The 19,940-nt window shown below is 37.1% G+C and overlaps 1 pseudogene; it reads right to left on the bottom strand.

Annotated features, from left to right (window-relative positions):
* Window positions 1–11,076: 11,076 nt before the first annotated feature.
* Window positions 11,077–12,389, bottom strand: LOC105303232 (annotated as a pseudogene).
* Between the last annotated feature and the right edge of the window lie 7,551 nt (window positions 12,390–19,940).

Genomic DNA, 19,940 nt, shown 5'->3' with positions numbered 1-19,940 from the left:
TATGAAGCAAATAGGCACATGATTCTAAAAGGAACCCAAGCAAGAAAAAGAAACAAGCAGCAAACACTTGGGTTTTTTGGCGGGGAGCTCACAGCAGTAGCTCAGAGAGCTTGTGTCTGTCACATAAGAGGTTTAATGCTCCTCCTCAGAGGAAATTAGAGAATGAGAAGTTCCAAAGCCTGGAAAGTGTCATCCAAATATTAACAGTGATTCTCAGTGGGTAACAGAAATGTTGAACAATGTTTATTTGCTTTTTTAATCTTCTGGGGTTTTTTTCTTATTTTACAATCAGTATGCTTCATTTAAGTAACCAGAAAAATCAATATCTCTGTTTTAATTTTGAAAAATAAAATTCTATTGCAGGCAGATTTGTTGTCACTCTACAAAAGGAAGTTCATGTCAATAGTGGCTGCATGAGCAGCTGGACCTCTAAAACAAAGCAAAACAAAAGGAAACATATAAGCCAAGAACTCTCTGTTTTAAGTTTCAAGATCTCAAGGATTTTAAAGAAAAGCAAATCCATATATTTATAACTTTTTAGTATAAAATATTTAAAATGTTATTTTTAAGTGATCTTTGATATATTTTAAATTGTTTGAACATTTTTCTTAAAATAATTTTCTACTCTCACTGACAAATGAAGGTAAATGGATCTTAGCACCATACATTGTTAGTCACGACATAAAGGGCTTTTTTTACTTTTTGATTGTGAATTTCAGCAAGTATTTTTTCTGTTGCTTTATAATGTGTGGTTGAGAAATGAGCAATTATGTACATCCTATAGTGAAAGAACAAGGATTTAAAGTGAGATGGTGGGATTTCAAGCTTTGGATTCATTACGTATGGGAGTTACTTCTCCCTGAGCCTCAGTGTCCTCAAATGTGAACATACTCAGGTCACCGTGTCACGAGAATCAAGGAGCACTGTATATGAAAACTCTGAGACAGAAGGAAATCTCTGCATTGGTTAGGACTTCATCAGTTGCAAATGCCAAAAGCCAACAGAAACTGACTCATGCAAATAAAGGAATTTGTTGACAAATCAAGGCTGGAAATGGCGCTAAAAGGACCCACTTCTGTTGGGACTTCACTTCTGTCTCTCTAGCTCCTGGCCTTTGTTATGATGGCCCAGGGCATTTTCACACTTACATCTCACCATCTTAGTGAGTTCCCTTTTCCAAAAGCACCAAGAATAAAGTCCTGGGATGAGCTCTTGCTAGACTGGCCAGGATTACATACCCAGCCTGTGGTCAAGGTGTGGTCTTGGGGATGTGAGGTGTGGTACTCACCCTGGTCAGCCAGGGTCATATGCCCACCCCTTCTGTGCCAGGGGTGGGTTTGCATAAACCAAGGGGAGAGAGGGCCCCCATGACAGTAGGCATGTTTGACCAGAGGGGAAAATGAATGCTAAGCAGATCAAGACACTAAAGTACATTTTAGTTGTATAGTAATAATTATATACTACATATTGCTTTTTTTTATCATAATTAAACAGCAGATTCCAGAAAGCTGATGGAAGTTAGAAAAATCACTGTTTTTGAAAATGTGTTTAATACTCCTTGTGTTGAGATGTCCAAAATTATAGAATGCAGTGTCCTGTTTCTGATAACTTAATAACCATAAATGACACCCCATTCCCAGTCAGGGACCCCAGGAAGCAGACCCTAAGAAAGAGGTTTCATGTCAGAAGCTTATTAAGAAAGAGATTTCATGTCTCAACACCTGTGGAGAGGGAAGGAAGCAAGAGTCAACAAACTTTTTATAAAAGAACAGCTAGTAAATGCTTTTGGCTTTGTAGGCCATATGGTCTCTGAAGCAATAATTCAGCACTACTCTTATAACATAAAATTAGCCCTAGAAAATACGCAAACTGATGAGCTGAGCTGTGTTCCACTAAAATTTCACTCAGGACAATGAAATTTTAATTTCCTATAATTTTTACATGTCACAAAATATCATTCTCCTTTTGATTTTCTTCAACCATCTAAAAATGTAGAAGCCATTCTTATAGCTCATGAGCCATACAAAAGTAGGCAGCAGCCAGATCTGGCCAGTGTGATATAATTTTTCATCTTGGTTTAAAGAAAGACATTGAAATGAGATGCAGTCACAACAAGGACTCCTCTTGGTCCTTGGAGAGCCCCTGAGTTGGAATTGTCCTGAAGAGTTTCCTTAAACCAGGAGTAAGTTGCCTTGAATTAGGGCCTTGGAAGTTGCACTTGTCTGGGAAGGTGGAATGACCTTGGTGAAGAGCTCTCTTCAACATAGGACAAGTCTCACAAAGGGACTCATCTAGGCCCTGTCATCCATAATACTCTCAGAAACTGTAATAGTATCTTAGTCATGGAGGGGCATAGATTCTTTATATTCCAATGACTAGACTAGACCCACTATACCTAATTCCACAGTTCGCACATTTTGATTACTATAAAATTTCATTATGATTTCCAGTGTGAAGTCCCTGAAGTGACATGCAAATGAAGTTCTATTCTCTATAGTACACTAAAAATTGAAATATGTTCTATCGTTTTTTTTTTTTAAGTCTCATCTCAGGTAGGGAATGCTACTGAGTCCTTAGGGTTTCCTTCAAATTCAAGTTCATTAACATGGATCACTCACTCTGAACCAGAAGAGAGACTGGATTTGAAGTCTAGTCCTTGAAACTGGTATATTGAGGAACCAAAGCTACAAGTTTTATTTCTTCTAAATACTGTCCTATCTCTCATTACCAAATCTTCATTTCTTGACCATTATAATGACAACTTGCCTGGCCCAACTCCATGTTTTTTCCAGCAACTTTCAGTCATTAAAAGAATACTCAATTTTGGAATTCAATGCTCTTTTCTTCCTTAATAAAGGCTAAAACTGTAGTCGAAGTGGGGACAGGATCAGGTTCTCCCTCAGACTCTTCTAGGTGTAAGCCCCTCTAATTGTAGGAAGCAGAAAAAGGAGAGATAAAAGGGCATATGTCCCTCATTTGTGCTGGAGGAGACAACGGTGGCCCCAGCAGGCCCTACTGACAAAGGGTTTCTTTCTGTGTACTTGTTATCGCTGGTGATAAGGTTGCATCTCCAGAGGGAGGCAACACACCAGGCCTAGGACTGGTCCCCTGAATCCCAAACTCTTCTACATCCACTGCTAATTTCAATATTATTCAGCTAATATAACTCTATAGAAGTGGCATAATTCTGGCCTTTTCTGCACCTAGAAGTCTATGAAAATGACATCTCTTCTTAGTTTCTTTTGTTTTCACTTTCTCTATAGTCCAGGATTAGGTCAGGATGTACACAGGCTTAACAGTCTGACCAGGGGGTGAATGTCCTCTCTCCCTGTCTTGCAGCAACTCTGTTCTGAGTGCTTCTTATACTCATTCCTTCCAAAATTACAGGAGGGAATTAACAACAATTCAAACCCCATTCACAATGCAACTCTTGAGAGGAGAAAGTAACCTTTCTTCACAGGCTCAGCCTTCCCCTAGCAGCCCCCTTCTCCAAGGCTTCCCTTAAAGTAATGGTAAGGAATTGGTGATAGGGCTGCCTCTCTCTCCTGCCAACTCTCTGGAAGCCTTCTGGTGTGATGGCTGGCCAAACTGTTGGCAGTGCTCTGAACTTAGAGTCTCAGGAACTTATTATCATTTTTAGCTCATAATGAAGCTTTAATTGCAGTTCCCACCGACATGTTCTGATAAGTTTTATTTTGTTGTAATTTGTTTGGGTTGAGTTGAATTGGTTTTGTTGCTGTTGTTTTGTTTTCTCTCTTTGCCTTAGCAAGTAACAAGGTACTACTACAGATAAGAAAATAATAATAATAAAAATAAAAATATACTCTCCCTGGAAAGCCCATCTTTGCTTTGCAAATTCCTGCTTGAAGTGTGCTCTTGATTGCATTTCATGGCTGTGCTTAAAGTGCTTATTCTTGGGAAGAGCAAGGTCATATTTCCATAGCTGATAGCCATGTTTCAAAGTTTCTTATTTCATGATCAATTTTAAACTTAAAATTAGGTACTTAGACATAAGGAAACAAAGTATTCCTTTTCATATCTAACTTAAAATTTTTGAATTCTTTATTTGTACTTCTGAAATTGACCATTGCAAAAAGGCCAGCACACCCAGTCTCTATTATGAACCATATACATATATCTACTAAACACATGTCTATGCACATACATGACTTCTATCACATGTTCCCACTGTTACACTAACATGCATTTAGTACGACTATGATGGAAGAGTCTTCGATAGGATTTCATCATATCTGGTGCTCAGCCAGGTTGCTACAGGGGCAGTTTTCCAAGAAGGGATCTGTAGATTCAGACACACAAGATTCAGACTGCATTTAGAATACAGACGAGCTTTAAAAAAGCTTTGACACAAAATGGACCTGCCACGCAGGAAGAGGGAGCATGTGATCTTCCCTTAGCTGTATGTGAGAACTGCAGAAAACAAAGTCGATAGCATTCTTTACTGCACTATTTTAAAAAGTGAGATTTCAGTCCTCTTCTTCCCTCATCTTTTTATACATCCACAGCTTTATAAAACAAAAATTACCACCATGCTTAACTTTTTTGGAAAAATTATTACAAATAGGCAGAGGACAGAGAAGGGAAGTAAAACTACTTTGTATGATATAATGGTGGGTACAGGTCGCGATACATTGTCCAAATCCACAGAATATACAACACCAAGTGTGAGTGCTAAGGTAAACTGGATGAAATAGACCCTGGATGATAATGATGTGTCCATGTAGGTTCATCCATTATAATCATGTACCACTCTGAAGAGGGATGATGATAATGGGGGAAGCTGTGTATGTCAAAGGCAGGAGATATATGGGAAATCTCTGTATCTTCCACTCAATTTTTCTGTGAACCTGAAACTGCTCTAAAAATAAAGTCTATTAAAAATTATTACACAGCAGAATTTTTTTAACATTGGAAAAAGCAAAGTTGCTTTTGATTCTGTCCAACTCACACTTAAAGCAAGAAGCACTGGGAGGAAGGAATTAAGAGGTGCAAATTGGTAGTTACAAAACAGTCATAGGGATATAGAGAATAGCGTAGGGAATATAGTCAGCAGTATTGTAATAACTATGTGTGGTGTCAGATGGGTGCTGGATTCATCGGAGTGATCACTTCATAAATTACATAAAAAGTCTTATCACTGTGTTGTATACCTGAAACTAATATAATATTGAATAAGACCTATAGCTGAAAAAAAAATAAAATTATAAAAATTAAAAAGAGAAAAAAAAGAAGCACTATCACTCAAGCCCTAAGGGTGAGATTTTACCCACTGCATCTGGGATCTCTCCAGAGGCTTCTCTGCTTTCCTGTTTGATGCATACTTCAAGTAATCCAGTAATCCTAATCTAACCCAGACATCAAAGAGGGCTGACACCAGCCCAGCAAAATAAGCAGGGGCAGTGAATAAGTCAGACCACTTGGCTTTTTCCTGGAATAAGGCTTTTTCTTCAGCCACTGTATGGACTTGATTCACAACTTGGAGAAGAGGGCTACTGTTCCTGTCCTGCAACTGCTGAGATTTTTATGCTTAAAATGGGTTTCGTTAACACACAAGTATGTCTAAGACTTACACATAATGGCTAGGAGGTCTAGTAGTTTGATATATTTTATATTAAAATGTACACATTCTTCCACCTGTGCTTTTTTAAAATACAGGGGAAAAAATAATGAAAACGTGTCCTTCTCTAACCATGAGTCTACTTGTACCTCCTTGCAAATAAGAAGCAATATTGAGGGCATCGTACACATAGAAGTGAATTTATTTTATGAGGATTTAAAAAGTTAAGTGTCAAATTCTGTTTATAGGGTCCCTTTTTTCTTCTGTAAACAATCTTTGACACTGAAAGGAGATTCTAGAGAGATGAGTTAGCTGTACCTTACCAAGAGCTGCAGGCAACCATAAGAAATTTAAGCAACATAGAGACAGCCTGAGCAATGACTGCATTCTGAGTCCCACAGAGCACTGCCTTACCTCTCCTGGTGCCTACACTGTGTTTCCTTGACTGGTTTTCCTCTTAGGCTCAGAAAGAGGATTCTTTCCCATTAGCTTTCACTCCTACCCCCTCGTTAGCCCTTTCAACTTGTTAATAAAAGAAAATTGGCAATCTCTGAAAACATTCTGTTAAGACTTTTGTGTAATACTTACAGGATACCCAAATTAGCTCAGAAGACTCTTGGTTGGCAATCCTTATTACATCTATTGTTAACTCATCAGTAAGCCAAAACTGCATAAAACAAGTTTTCCATTCAATAATCAGTCAATGATTTCATTTGGTGATTTCTTCCACCAGCTAATTACAGCCTTCAAAAGAATGATATCACTGCATGGCTAGAAGAAAAGTTAAGCTAATTAAAAGCCATTTTAGAGATGACTGAAAAGAAAGAAAAATTTAAGATATCAAAAATCATGCTGCTAGGATCTGGGACAGAGAACACTTGGAATTCTAAACTTGATCTTTAATACTGTGCACCCTGGGCTAAATTGTGGAGATATGGAGTTAAGGATAACAACCTAGAATGAATGTTAGAAACAGTCCACTCAAACTCCTCAGCTTACAAATGAAAAATTGAAGCCTGGAAATTAAAATCACTGGCTCAAGTTCTCAGAACAGAACTGAACTAAAACCTCTTGTCCTAAGATTCTCTACAGCTGTTCTGTATAGAGTTCTGTATTTCAATCACATAAAATAAAGTGTAGAGAGAAAACAATCTTATGCTTATTGAATATACTCAGAGTAATTTTTAAAGCAAAATAGTCATTAATGTACAGTAATTCAAACAGATAACTCTAATTATTATGAATTTCAGAGTCAAACCAGAATTTCTATGTCTTCAAACACTTTATTGGTTCTGTGGCACCTTCATAAATGTAAATGGACTATTTCCTTGGACCATATAGAATTGACAGGCACACTCACTGTCACTCACTAGCCACTGACAATCTTAAACTGGTGGCTGCCTGGCAACCCAGGCCTTTGAGCCTGAAATGAGCAGAGTTCTCTGCCAAGCCCAGAAGGAAGTGCAATATTATCCAAAAATATATTCTTGTTGGCTAAACAAGTTTGGAGATTATCTGATACAGGGTAAAATATTCCAATCTTTTTGTGCATGTTTTTGTTCTTTGGACATAGTTTAATAAAATATAGATTGTTCCAACATAATTCATATAGTCTCTTATACTTTATTAAAGTTTAATTTTAGTTATTTATTTATTTGGGTGGAGGGGGAATAAAACAACTGGGAAACCTCTTCCATTTTCTAAAAATTTTTCAATTACAGTTGATATTCAATATTATATTAGTTTCAAGTATACACCATAGTGATTAGACATTTATATAATTTACAAACGGATACCTTTAATAAATTTGGTACTCCTATCACACCATCCATAGTTCTTACAATATTATAAAACATATTCCCTATGTTGTTTTTTACATCCCTGTGACTATTTGTAACTACCAATGTGTACTTCATAATCCCATTCCCTTTTTCACCTAGCTCCCTAACACCCTCCCACCTGGCAATCATTAAAATGTTCTCTGTATCTATGAGTTTGTTTTGTTTTGTTTGTTTATTTTGTTTCTTAGATTCCACACGTAAGTGAAATAATATGGTATTTGTCTTTCTCTGTCTGACTGATTATACTTAGCCTAATACCTTCTAGGTCCATCAGTGTTGTTGCAAATGGTAAGATTTTATGTTTTTTTATGGCCAAGTAATATTTTGTTGTTCACATGTGCCATATCTTCTTTATCCAGTTGTCTATTGACGACTTCCATATCTTTGCTATTGTAAATAATGCTGTGATAAACATAGGGATGCATATATCTTTTCAAATTAGTATTGAGGGTTTTCTTCGAATCAATACTCAGAAGTGGAACTGCTGGGTCATATGGTAGTTCTATTTTTAATTTTTTGAAGATCTCCATATAGTTTTCTATAGCGGTTGCACCAATTTGCATTCCCACCAACACTGCAAAAGGGTTCCCTTTCTCCACATCCTAGCCAACACTTGTTTTTTTATTTATTTATGATAACCATTCTAACAAGTGTGAGCTGATATTTCATTTTGATTTTAATTTGCATTTCTCTAATGATTAGTGATGCTGAACATCTTTTCGTATGTCTATCAGCCCACTGTATATTGTCTTTGGAGAAATGTCTATTCAGGTCCTCTGCCCATTTTTTAATCTAATTATTTGTCCTTTTGGTGTTAAGTTGTGTGAGTTCCTCATATATTTTGAATATTAACCCTTTATTGGATGTATTTTGGGCGAATATCTTCTATTCAGTAGATTTTCTTTTCATTTTGTTGATGATTTCTTTCACTGCATAAAACTTTTTAGTTTGATGTAGTCCCATGTGTTTATTTTTTCTTTTATTTCTTTTATTTCTCTTGCACAAGGAGAAATAAAAGCAATGTCAGAGAGTTTACTGCCTATGTGTTCTTTTAGGAGTTTCATGATTTCAGATTCTACATTCAAGTCCTCAATCCATTTTGAATTTATTCTTCATTATGGTTTATGAAAGAGGTCTAGTTTCATTTTTTTGCATGTATCTGTCCAGTTTTCCCAATGCCATTTTTTGAAGAGACCGTCTTTACCTTACTGTATATTCTTGCCTTCTTTATCACAGATTAATTGATCATATAGGTGTGGATTTATTTCTGGCTTCTCTTTCTGTTCCATTGATCTTGTGTGTTTTTATGCCAGTACCATGCAGTTGTGATTACTACAGCATTGTAGTATAGTATGATACTGGATAGCATGATACCTCTAACTTTGTACTATGGTTTTGGCGGTTCCATATAAATTTTAGGATTATTTTTTCTACTTCAGTGAAGAGTGCCATTGGCATTTTGATAAGGATTGTATTCAAATCTGTAGATTACTTTGGGTGGTATGGACATTTTAAAGACGTTAATTCTTCCTACCCATGACATTGGTCTAGGCTTCCATTTATTTATAACTTATTCAGTTTCTTTCTTCAATATCTTATAATTTTCTAAGTACAGGTATTTTACCTCCTTGATTAAATTTATTCCTAAATATTTTTTGATGCAATTGTAAATGAGGTTGTTTTCTTAATTTCTATTTCTAATAATTCGTTGTTGGTGTATAAAGATGCAACCAATATCTATATATTAATTTCATATCCTGCTACATTACCAAATTCTTTATCAGTTCTAATAGTATTTTTGGTAGACTCTTTAGGGTTCTCTATATATAATATCATGCCATCTGCAAATAATGACAGTTTTACTTTACTTTTTCCAATTTGGATGATTTTTATTTTTTTCCTCTCCTGTAACTAGGACTTGCAATACTATATTGAATAAAAGTGGTGAAAGTAGACATTTTTGTCTCCTTCCTGATCTTAAGGAAAACACTTTAAGCTTTTCCCTATTAAGTATGATGTTAGCCGTGGATTTATTATATAAGGCTTTTATTATTTGAGGCATGTTACCTCTATTCACACTTTGCTGAGACTTTTTATCTTAAATTGGTGCTAGATTTTGTCAAATCCTTTTTCCATATCTACTGTATGATCATATGATTTTTATCCTTCATTATTTTATTTATGTAATATATCAAGTTAATTGATTTGCAGATATTGAACCAACATTGAATCCCAGGAATAAATCTCACTCGATCATGTTGTGTGATCTTTTTAAAGTATTGCTGAAGTCCTCTCGCTAATATTTTTTTGAGAATTTTGCATCTACAATCATCATGGATATTGGTCTTTTGTTTTATTTTGTTTTTGTTTTTGTAATGTCTTCATCTGGTTTTGCAATCAGGCTAATGGTGGCCTCTTAAAATGAGCTTGGAAACCTGCCTTCCTCTTGCATTTTTGGGAATAAGTTAAGAAAAAAAGGTGTTAATTTTTCTTTGAATGTTTAACAAAATTCACCTGTGAAGCCATCTGGTCCAGGACTTTGTTTCGTTGGGTGTATTATGATTATTGATTTGATTTTTGTTGTAGTTATCAATCTCTTCAGATTTTCTGTATCTTCTTGATTCAGTCTTGGAAGATCATATGTTTCTGGGAATTTCTTCATTTCTTCCAGATTGTCCAACTTATTCACATATAATTGTTCATAGTATTTTTTTTTATTAATCCTTTATATTTCTATGGTTTCAGTTGACACTTCTCTTTTATTTCTGATTTTATTTATTTGGGTCTTCTCTTTTTTTCTTGATGAATCTGGTTAAAACTTCATAAGTTTTGTTTTCCTTTCCAAAGAATCAGCTCTTAGTTTCATTAACCTTTTGTATTGTGTTTTTAGACTCTATTTCATTTATTTCCACTCTGATCTGTGTTATTTCCTTCCTTCTACTCAGTTTGGGCTTTGTTTTCTTTTTCTAGTTTCTTTAGAAGTAATGTTAGATTTTTGTTTTGTTTAATAAATATTTTCTTTTTCTTGGAACCACCACTCTTTGCTTCCAGTCCTCTCACCTCCACCTTGCAACTAGTTCTGGTCCCCTCAAAGGTGCACTTTCGGTGGGTGTAGGTGTAGGAGGGGACTGCGATGGAGGCCACAGTCCTTTCAATGCCAGCACTTCTACCTGAAATCTCTCTCCATGGAGCAGAGGCCCAGGCTCTGTTTGAAATTTTAAGGCTCCAATATTAGAGCTCTTAGGGGCTCGAAGCTTCTCTGAGCCAGAGTCTCAATGCCTACCCACCTACTGAGACCAAAGCCTCTCCCTCAGCCTGCCATTGAGCTTCTGGAAGGCCACACACTGATCAACATGCCAGCAGCTCCTTTCCATCCACACAGGAGCAGCACCCTTAGAAAACTCAAGATTCAGATGAAGTCTAGCAGAGTCTTCTACAAAAAGAAACATCTTTGGTCAGCTTGATGCTTTCTGGATGCTGATACCCTAGGGCTTGAGACAGAGGCTGCTGCCCACCCAAAAAGGCAGAAGCTGTTTCTGGAGTCAGAGAGGAAAATCTCACCAGTGTGGCCACCTGGGCTGGAGCATACACTTCCACCTGCCCACTCCACACACAAAGAAGTTTTTTCCACTTCTCTGGAGGCCAGGCTACCTGGTTTCACTGGCTGGCAGCTGCTGAGTGGCGCCCTCCGTTTAGAAAGTAGGTCATCATCTCATTTTTGCCCTTGACCACACCTTGGCGGCCAACACATGGTACATGTCTGTGGTGACATGTATGGTCAGGCTCACCGGTGCTGTCCATGACACATTCACCATATTGCCCCAGATGTTGTACTGAGGCTTGCAGCCCTGATCACCTCAGCTACCGCAGGGCCAATATTGAGCCCAATCCTCATCTGGAAGTTGTCAAGGTAGTGCTTGTTGATTTACTTCATTTGGTCCATCAGCTTCATGGAGAAGTCAGCTAGAGCTTTGATGTGGTTCTTGCCCACCTTGTCATAGGTGGAATCATTGAGGACCCAGATAGCCATATAGGTGCTGCCTGAACCGATCCTTGCTGATGATCTTATCAAAATCAGTGATGATCTCATTAAGCAGCTGCAAGCATTTGACATCCTTGTTGGTGGACTCCAGCTCCACATAAAACTCAAAGAAGTTTGAGATAGAAGTGAACATGATGGCAAAACAGGACTGATAGCAGAGTTCGTCTGTGTGCAGCTCACAGGCCAGAAAGTGGGCTGCTACATCCATGGACAGCATGTTTTGCTATAGTCATCAATTATAGGCCTGCAGCTCCTCCAACTCCTCCTTCTCCTATATGGCCTGCAGTTTCCAGAGGAGGTTGAGGCCAGTAGTGAACTCTACCTGTTGGGTGTGTAGGTACAGGGCCAGCACAAAGACTGAGGTGACAGTGAGCTTGACCAACTTCAGCACCACCTTGGCAGAATGCTTAGGGCAATGTTGTTGAAGTCTTATGGCGTTGGCAGTGACCAGCAGATTGGCATTGTGAAAGAGTGTGACACTGGACAGCTCAATGATGAGCAAATATATGAGCCCAATGGCCAGCATGAGCACCAGCATAATGCAGCTGAGTAGGCCAGCGGGCTGAGCAGCATGCTATAGCTGAAGTAATCGGGGAAGTTGCAGTTGGAACAGGGCCTGCAGGAGAATCCCTGCTCTCACCCAGGGATTGTAGTTGATGGCCGACACCACCACGTGGCATACATTGGCCTGGCTGGTTTTTGGAGTTGCACATAAACATGTTGCAAAAAAAGCTGACAGGAACACCAGTGGGATGGTGGACACCCCAACAAGTCTACTGTTCATGTTAGACTATATGATCTTACTGGAGATGGTGTGAGGGAGGAGGGACTTCACACAGCAGTAGAGCATGGACACAAATACCATCAAGGTCAGCAGCAGAAAGCAGATTAGGTAGAAACTCAGCATGAACACGGAGTGAGGCACAAAGTTAGATTATTTGAGATTTTTCTTGTTTATTGAGGTAGGCATGTATTGCTATGCATTTCTCTCTTAGAACTGCTTTGGCTGTGTCCCATAGATTTTTTTTTTTTTTAAGATTGTGTTTTCATTATCATTTGTCTCAAGATATCTTTTGATTTCTTCTTTGATCTTGTTGTTAACCCATCGATTGTTTAGTAACACGTTATTTAGCATAACATGTTATTCACCTGTTTGTGTATTTATCAGTTTATGTATTATACTTGATTTCCGATTTAATACTATTGTGATTAGAGAAGATGTTTGATATGATTTTGATCTTCTTTAATTTACTGAGACTTTTTTGTGGACTAACATGTAGTCTATCCTGGAAAATGTTCCATGTAAACTTGAAAAAAAAACATATATTTTGATGCTTTGAGGTGAAATACTCTGAAATTATCAGTTAAATTCATCTGGTCTAATGTGTCATTTAAAGCTGCTGTTTCCTTGTTTATTTTCTGTCTAGGTAATCCATTCATTGATATTACAGGGATGTTAAAGTGCTCTAATATTACTATTAATGTATTATTGTCAATCTCTCCCTTTTTGTCCATCAGTATTTGCTTTATATATTTAGGTGCTCCTATGTCGAGTGCATAAATGTTCACAAAGGTTATATCCTCTTGTGGGATTGATCTCTTCATCATTACTAATGTTCTTCTTTATCTTTTGTTATAACCATCATTTTAAAGTCTATTTTGTCTGATATAAGTATTGCTATCTCAGCTTTTTTTGTTGTTGTTTCCATTTGCATGAAATATCTTTTTTCATCCTTTATTTCAGTCTGTGCATGTCTTTCGATCTGATATGGGTATCTTGTAAGCAATATATGTATGGGGCTTGTTTTCTGATTCATTTAGCCACCATAATCTTTTGATTGGAACATTTAATCAATTTATATTTAAATAATTATTGATAGGAATGTAGTTATTGTTATTTTATTATTCATATTTTTTACTTTTCTCTTCTTAAAGAGAACTTTTAACATTTCTTGCAATACTGCTTTAGTAGTGATAAGCTCCTTTAGCATTTTCTTGTCTGGGAAGCTCTTGATATCTCCTTTGATTCTAAATGATAACTTCTCTGGGTAGTGTAATCTTAGTTATAGGTCCTTGCTTTTCATTACTTTGAATATTTCCTGACAGTCCCTTCTGGCTTGCAAAGTTTCTGCTTGGAAATCAGCTGACAGTCTTTTGTGAACACCCTTACAGATAACTAACTGCTTTTCTCTTGCTGCTTTTAAGATTCTCTCTTTGTTTGTATCCTTTGTCATTTAAATTATAATGTGCCTTGATATAGGACGCTGGGTTCATTTTGTCTGAGACACTCTATGTTTCCTAGGCTTGTATATCTAATCTATTTATTTATTTATTTATTTATTTATTTATTTATTTATTTAGCCAGGTTAGGGAAGTTTTCAATCATTTTTTCTTGAAATAGGTTTTCAATTCCTTGCTCTCCTCTCCTTCTGGTATCCTTATAAAGTAAGTGTTGTTACACTTGATGTTGTCCCAGAGGTCCCTTAAACTATTCTTATATTTTTTAATTCTTTTTTTCTTTTTCCTGGTTTGACTGGCTGTTTTTCTCTTCCTTGTCTTCCAGATTGTTGATTGGATCCTCTGCTTCATCCACTCTGCTGTTGATTCCATTTAATGTGTTCTTCATTTCAGTTATTGTAGTCACCATTTCAGACTGGTTCTTTTTTACAGTTTCTCTCTGTTTGTGTAAGTTTTCAGTGAGTTCATATATTCTTCCCCTAAGTTCATTGAACATCCTTATAATAAGTGTTTTGAACTCTGTATCTGGTAGATTGTTTGCCTCCATTTTATTTAGTTCTTTTTCTGGAGTTTTGTCCTATTCTTTCATTTAAGACATGTTTTGGTTTTTTTTTGTCTCATCATTTTGATTGCCTCCCTGTGTTTGTTTCTTTGTATTAGGTAGATCTGCTACATCTCCCAGCCTTGGCAGGGTGACCTTATATAGTAGGTGACCTATGGAACCCAGAGGCACCGTCTCCCTGGTCACCTGAGCCAAGTGCTCCAGGGGTTGTGTAGGTTGTGTGTGCCTTCCTGTTGTAGTTGAGCCTCAATTGCTGTTGGCATATCAGTAGGTGTGACTGACCTTCAGCATGACTGACTGTGTGGACTGGCCATGACTAAAGTTGATGAGCTATTGTGTAAAGGCTGACCTCACAGAGTGTGATTAACTATAACTGGGCTTGGTGCCTGCTGAGTACACTCATTGAGTGTGTCATTTGTGGAGTTAATTGGGTGGTGCTCTGGTGTGGTCTGAAGCCAGCCACCAGGCGTATTTATTCAGGAGCCTCTTGGGAGAGTATCTTGTGTAGGCCACCACTGCCTGTGCTTGGCCTGGGGACACCTAGTAGGAGCTACAATTGAAAGGATTTTCAACTGGCGGGTGCCTCTGCTAGGCTTGGAGTTGCCTGAGTGAGGCTATGCTGTTAACTGAGGCTTGCTGCCACTAACGCTCATCTTTGGGCTCCTTACCAAAAGATACATGCTCACTGAGGCCAGACACTGCTCGCTGGGGTTTGTGGACCCTTCAGAGATTTTAGGACAATTCACAGCATGGGCTGAGGCCGGCCATTTGTAGCAGCCATGAAAAGAGGTTCAAGCCTGTGCATGAGTTGGCTGTGGCAGATTCTCAGATAATCACCAGGGTAAGGGACAGTTTGATGGAGACTCAGATTTGTCGCCCACCTGCACCTATAGTCTGGGTACAGGGAAAACTCAACAAAGGAACCTGCCAGCACTTTAATCTCAGAGGCTGCACCTCTATCCCTCACTGTGAAGCCAGACAATTCAATTCCTCCCTGTATGTCCCTGGAACTTTTCCAGCTTCTGCTCATGTTCTGGAGCTCAGAGGGAGTGAGTCTAGTCTGTCAGCTAGTAAATTCATGTGTGGACACTTTAAGAGGATTGCCTGGCACTCCAGCAGTCCTCCGTCTAACCTAGCAGATGTGGGTACTCCTTTCACAGCACTGGTAATTCAGGCTGGGGAGCTTGGTATAGGGCTACAACCCCTTAGTTCTCAGGGGTGACCTCTGCAACTGAAATATCCCTCCTAATCCTTAACTGCCACATGTAGTTGTGGAACCAGCCCATTTTGCATCACTGCCCTTTGTACTAGTCTCAGAGTTAGCTTCTCATTTATATCCTTACCTATAGATGTTCTATTCAGCTGGATTTCAGGTGGTTCTCCAGGTTGATTGTTCTATATTTTTGATGTGGTCATAGGGGGAGGTGAGCACAGTGTTTATGTATTTCTCCATCTTGAGTGGAAGTCCAAAGTTTTATTGCTTTGCTCAATCTAAAATTTAATTTTGCTTGTGGAAAAAGGATAGATCTAATTTTATTTTTATTCCAAGTGGAAAACCCAATATTTTATTGATTAACTGATTTTTTCCTCACTGGCTTATAATGCCACCTCCTGCATATACTTTCCAAACATGCATATGAGAGTTTTTTCCTGAACTTTTTATTTTATTCCATCAGCCAATTGATCTAGTTGAAAACTATCCTAAATATATTTGATCATGTAATATTTCTATAATTTCAGTATAAACTTGTGAAGTGAAAAATTATGTTGGGACTTTATTATAGGAATTACGTTGAATTTCTACATTTATTTTGAGAGAACTTCCACTGAATCTTTTCTTCTCTGAATATAAAACCTAATTTAGCTCTGCATTTATTGAGGTTTTCTTTTTTTTTCTTTTGTTCTTAGTTACTTTATAGTTTGTGTTACCATACCAAATATATAATATATATATAATAACATATAAATATATATATATAATTTGCATTTGTAATTATTGGTTGCTAACATATAACCATATAATTATTTTTGCATGTGGATATTATATTTAGAAACCTTACTGAACTTATTATTTAAAATAGTTTGGAAGAGAACTACTGAATTTATTCTTCAGAAGAAAAAGCAGACCTGAATATTTCACATTACTGAAATATTTGAAATATGATGACAAGTTTTTATCTTCTAAACTTCAGTGAAAGCTGCTTGAACAAACTATTTAATGAATACCTGCTCCTACTAAACAAGCAAGATATCTGATACATTAAAGAAGTCAGAAGCTAGTCACTTCACTTTTTTTTGTTGCTTCCAGTTGCTACAATACTGTCAAATCACATAAATTCACTTAATGTATCTATGTAGATTCCCAGAATGGAATTGGTGGGATCATATTTTTAAATTCCATGCATTGGTATTACTTCTGCATGCTTGATTACTTTCTGCATATCATACAGAAAGAACATGCTGAAAAAAAGCTAAACACCATAAGTTGTCAGTGAGTACAGAGCGGCATCAGCCACAGTGGTAGGTGGAAGAAACACAAAGATGAATCTCAAGCCCACTCCCAGGGGAGCTTGCATGTTTTTTTGGCTTTTATTTGAGATTCAGCCTTGTTTCTCTCAAAATAGTCCAATAATTTTTGGTCATCACATAATTTATACTTATTTTTAAAAAATATGAGTTGCCAAGGAATATATGGGAACTCTCTATATTCTTTGAAACTTTCCTGTAAATCTAAAATTATCTGAAATAAAACTTTAATTCTAATTTATTAATACAGTTACACTTTATCTTTTCTTCCATTACATTTTCTTGAGTCAAAAAAATGAATTATAAATTAATTTAAGCTAGTAGCTTTTCTCTTATTAAAAAAATGACTTTATGTAAAAACTTAAATTTCCAAAACAAAAAAATAATTTGATCACAAAGGAAGGAATATAAAGATGAATTCAGACACATTATAAACCAGTAAAACACATATTATATATGTTTGGTTCGGTTCGGTTCGGTTCAGTTATGCTATGCTGTGCTATGCTATGCTATGCTATGCTATGCTATGCTATGCTATGCTATGCTATGCTATGCTATGCTATGCTATGCTAAGCTAAGCTATGCTATGTTATATTGGCATGTATCTAATGCATTACTCTCTTATTCCATGTGTCTCTAAGCTAAATGTACTTCTTATAACTTTCATAATAACCCTGTGCATTAAGCACTATGATTCTGTGTCCTTTATAGAGTGACTCAGAAAGTTCAGTAACTTGTTTAAAAGTGACAGAAACATAGCACAAAACAGTCTCTTTGGATTCAGAGTCCCTGTTTCACTTGGCTCTACTGCTTTTACTAATGTGATTTCCAGAAATGGAAAATTTCAGTCATTGAAACCACCTCAGTGAACAGAGAAATGCTTTCATTGTTGTTGGACTTGGTTCTTAATTTTCATGCTACCTTTATCCTTGATCCAATTTTAAGAATATGACTGGTTGGTCTGATGTGGTGTTGGAGAGTGGTTTTAAAATAAGGTGTCCTATATATAAATTGAGTGGTAGCCATATTTGTAGATCATGACCCTATAACACTGGCCCTAGTCAAACAAAATAAGGGTAGACATTTGACTCTAATTGGGCTGATCAAAATTCCTCTCCCAGAGATTTGGAACTGGGACCCTATATGTGCTAGTCAGTTTGGGGTTCTCTCTAGAAGTAAAATCTATAAGCCAGAACTATGTTTGAGTGTTTGTGCCATTTATAGTAGAAAGTGAGGAGAAAGAAAAGAATAAAGCAGCAGTGCAAATATATCTAAAAATATCTTAGAAGATATATGTAGAGAGGGCAAGAGACAAAGAAAGGATGAGGGAATGGAGAGAGAGAGAGAGACCTGTCTAATGTCCTAGGTTATCTGTAGCTCTTAAATATTTGAATCTAATCTTACAGGATTCTTCTCCACTGTCTCTTTTCAATGCCATGATATACCTCAGCCATATTCCAGTGGCACCAACCTGGTATTGGCTTCTGGATACATTGCATGTTTAAAGTGGCTCTTTTCTCTAAAAGGTAACATGTGGTGGCTTCTAAGAGGACTATTTGTTGACACAGTCCACTAACATGGAAGATGGCCTGCTATACCCTTCACTTTGGTTCTTGGTTCTCCACTGTCCATACCCACTCACCCAATCAGACTTCTCTGTTGAAGTCCCATCACTTCTCCTAGATGGGGCCATCTCTTTTAAGAAGGTGCCAGGCTGTTTTTTTCCTCACACACCTGGCCCATATCTGGTCAGAGGAAACTTGTGCCTTTCACCTTAGGTAGATGAGTGTTTATTTCCCAACCACAGCCCTCTATTGTCCTATGCTGCTGGAGGCAACCTTGAATTCTCTCTGGGGAGTTTTCTCAAAGGTTCTCTCATTAGGACTGAGGTTAGGAAAAGCACTTTTCTCCATGGGAGGGGGCAGAAATCACAGCATCAGAAGGGTGTTGAGCTAAGGATCACAAAATTAGTTACTGGCCACCTCCTTTCCAGGTTATGGTTAAAAGATCAGCCCTTTACTTTGGAACGTAAAAGTGGAAGGCAACAATTGCCTGAGGTTAAGACTAAGAACAGATTTTCATTTCTACAAATATAATATACATATATGTACTATGCATAGTATTTTCTAAGTTTCATCTGCTTATTCAGAACTAAGGGTCATTATTTATCCAAAATATACTTAATGAACAGGGTCATTTGGAAATCTCTCAAAACTCATAATAATCTGAGTGTTTAAAAGATTGATTCATTCTTTGATTTTATTTCTGTCATTTGGCCTAATATTTCTTTAAGGTTAAAATTAATAATACTTAACACCAAATCCTTCTTTTTGCTTATTTCTTAGCATTTGAAACATGATTTCAGATAAATGATTTCATTTTATCTTTATAGTAGTCTTTTAAGGCTGACGTTATTACAGAAGATAAGAGACATTGAATCCATTACACAGATCCAATGCTCCTTATTTTATACTGCTGCTACATTTTAAGCAAATGCATAAATACAGTTAAAATAGCAACAACAATGACACAGGGATCCTCACTTGAAGAAAAAATTTTAATTACTAGTCATGTTTGTAGTGGAGTGAGTTATTACCAACAGTCTCATCTAAGTCTCAAGTGTTGTGGTTAGTGTGAGTCAGCCAGGAGCAGAATAAATTAAATGACCCTCTTTATGCCAATGTCTCAGGCTTCCTGGTGAGGTAGAAGTTGAGGTAAGGAGAATATATGAATTTTCTCTCTTGAGACCTCAAACCAAAAGCAACCCTATGTTATAAAGATTTCTGTTCTGTAGGTCTATAAAGTTATGAAGACCATGCCAAGCTCGAAGTCATGTAAATAAAATACAAAATGTGGGCACATCAATTTCCCTGCATTACACTCCCATGGCTTTCCACTTGAGCAGCAAATTCCCACCCATCTCCAGGTTTGATTCCACCGGAATGAAAGTGCTGACAACACACAATCGGCGTCTACTATCGTCCCATCACTTTCAGCTGAAGTTCCCCACCCAATTTCTGTTTTGCATTAAGGTTAACAAATATATTAAAAATTAAAGTAATCTTTTCCACTTTGTCTTCTCCCTTGTTCTAAATTCCCTTCCCAATTTCAAGGCACGGTAGATATATACATAATTCATTATGGAATAGATTT

The sequence above is a fragment of the Pteropus vampyrus genome, unplaced genomic scaffold, assembly GCF_000151845.1.
Source record: "Pteropus vampyrus isolate Shadow unplaced genomic scaffold, Pvam_2.0 Scaffold302, whole genome shotgun sequence".
NCBI lineage: Eukaryota > Metazoa > Chordata > Mammalia > Chiroptera > Pteropodidae > Pteropus > Pteropus vampyrus.
This window is presented reverse-complemented; position numbering and strand designations above follow the sequence as displayed.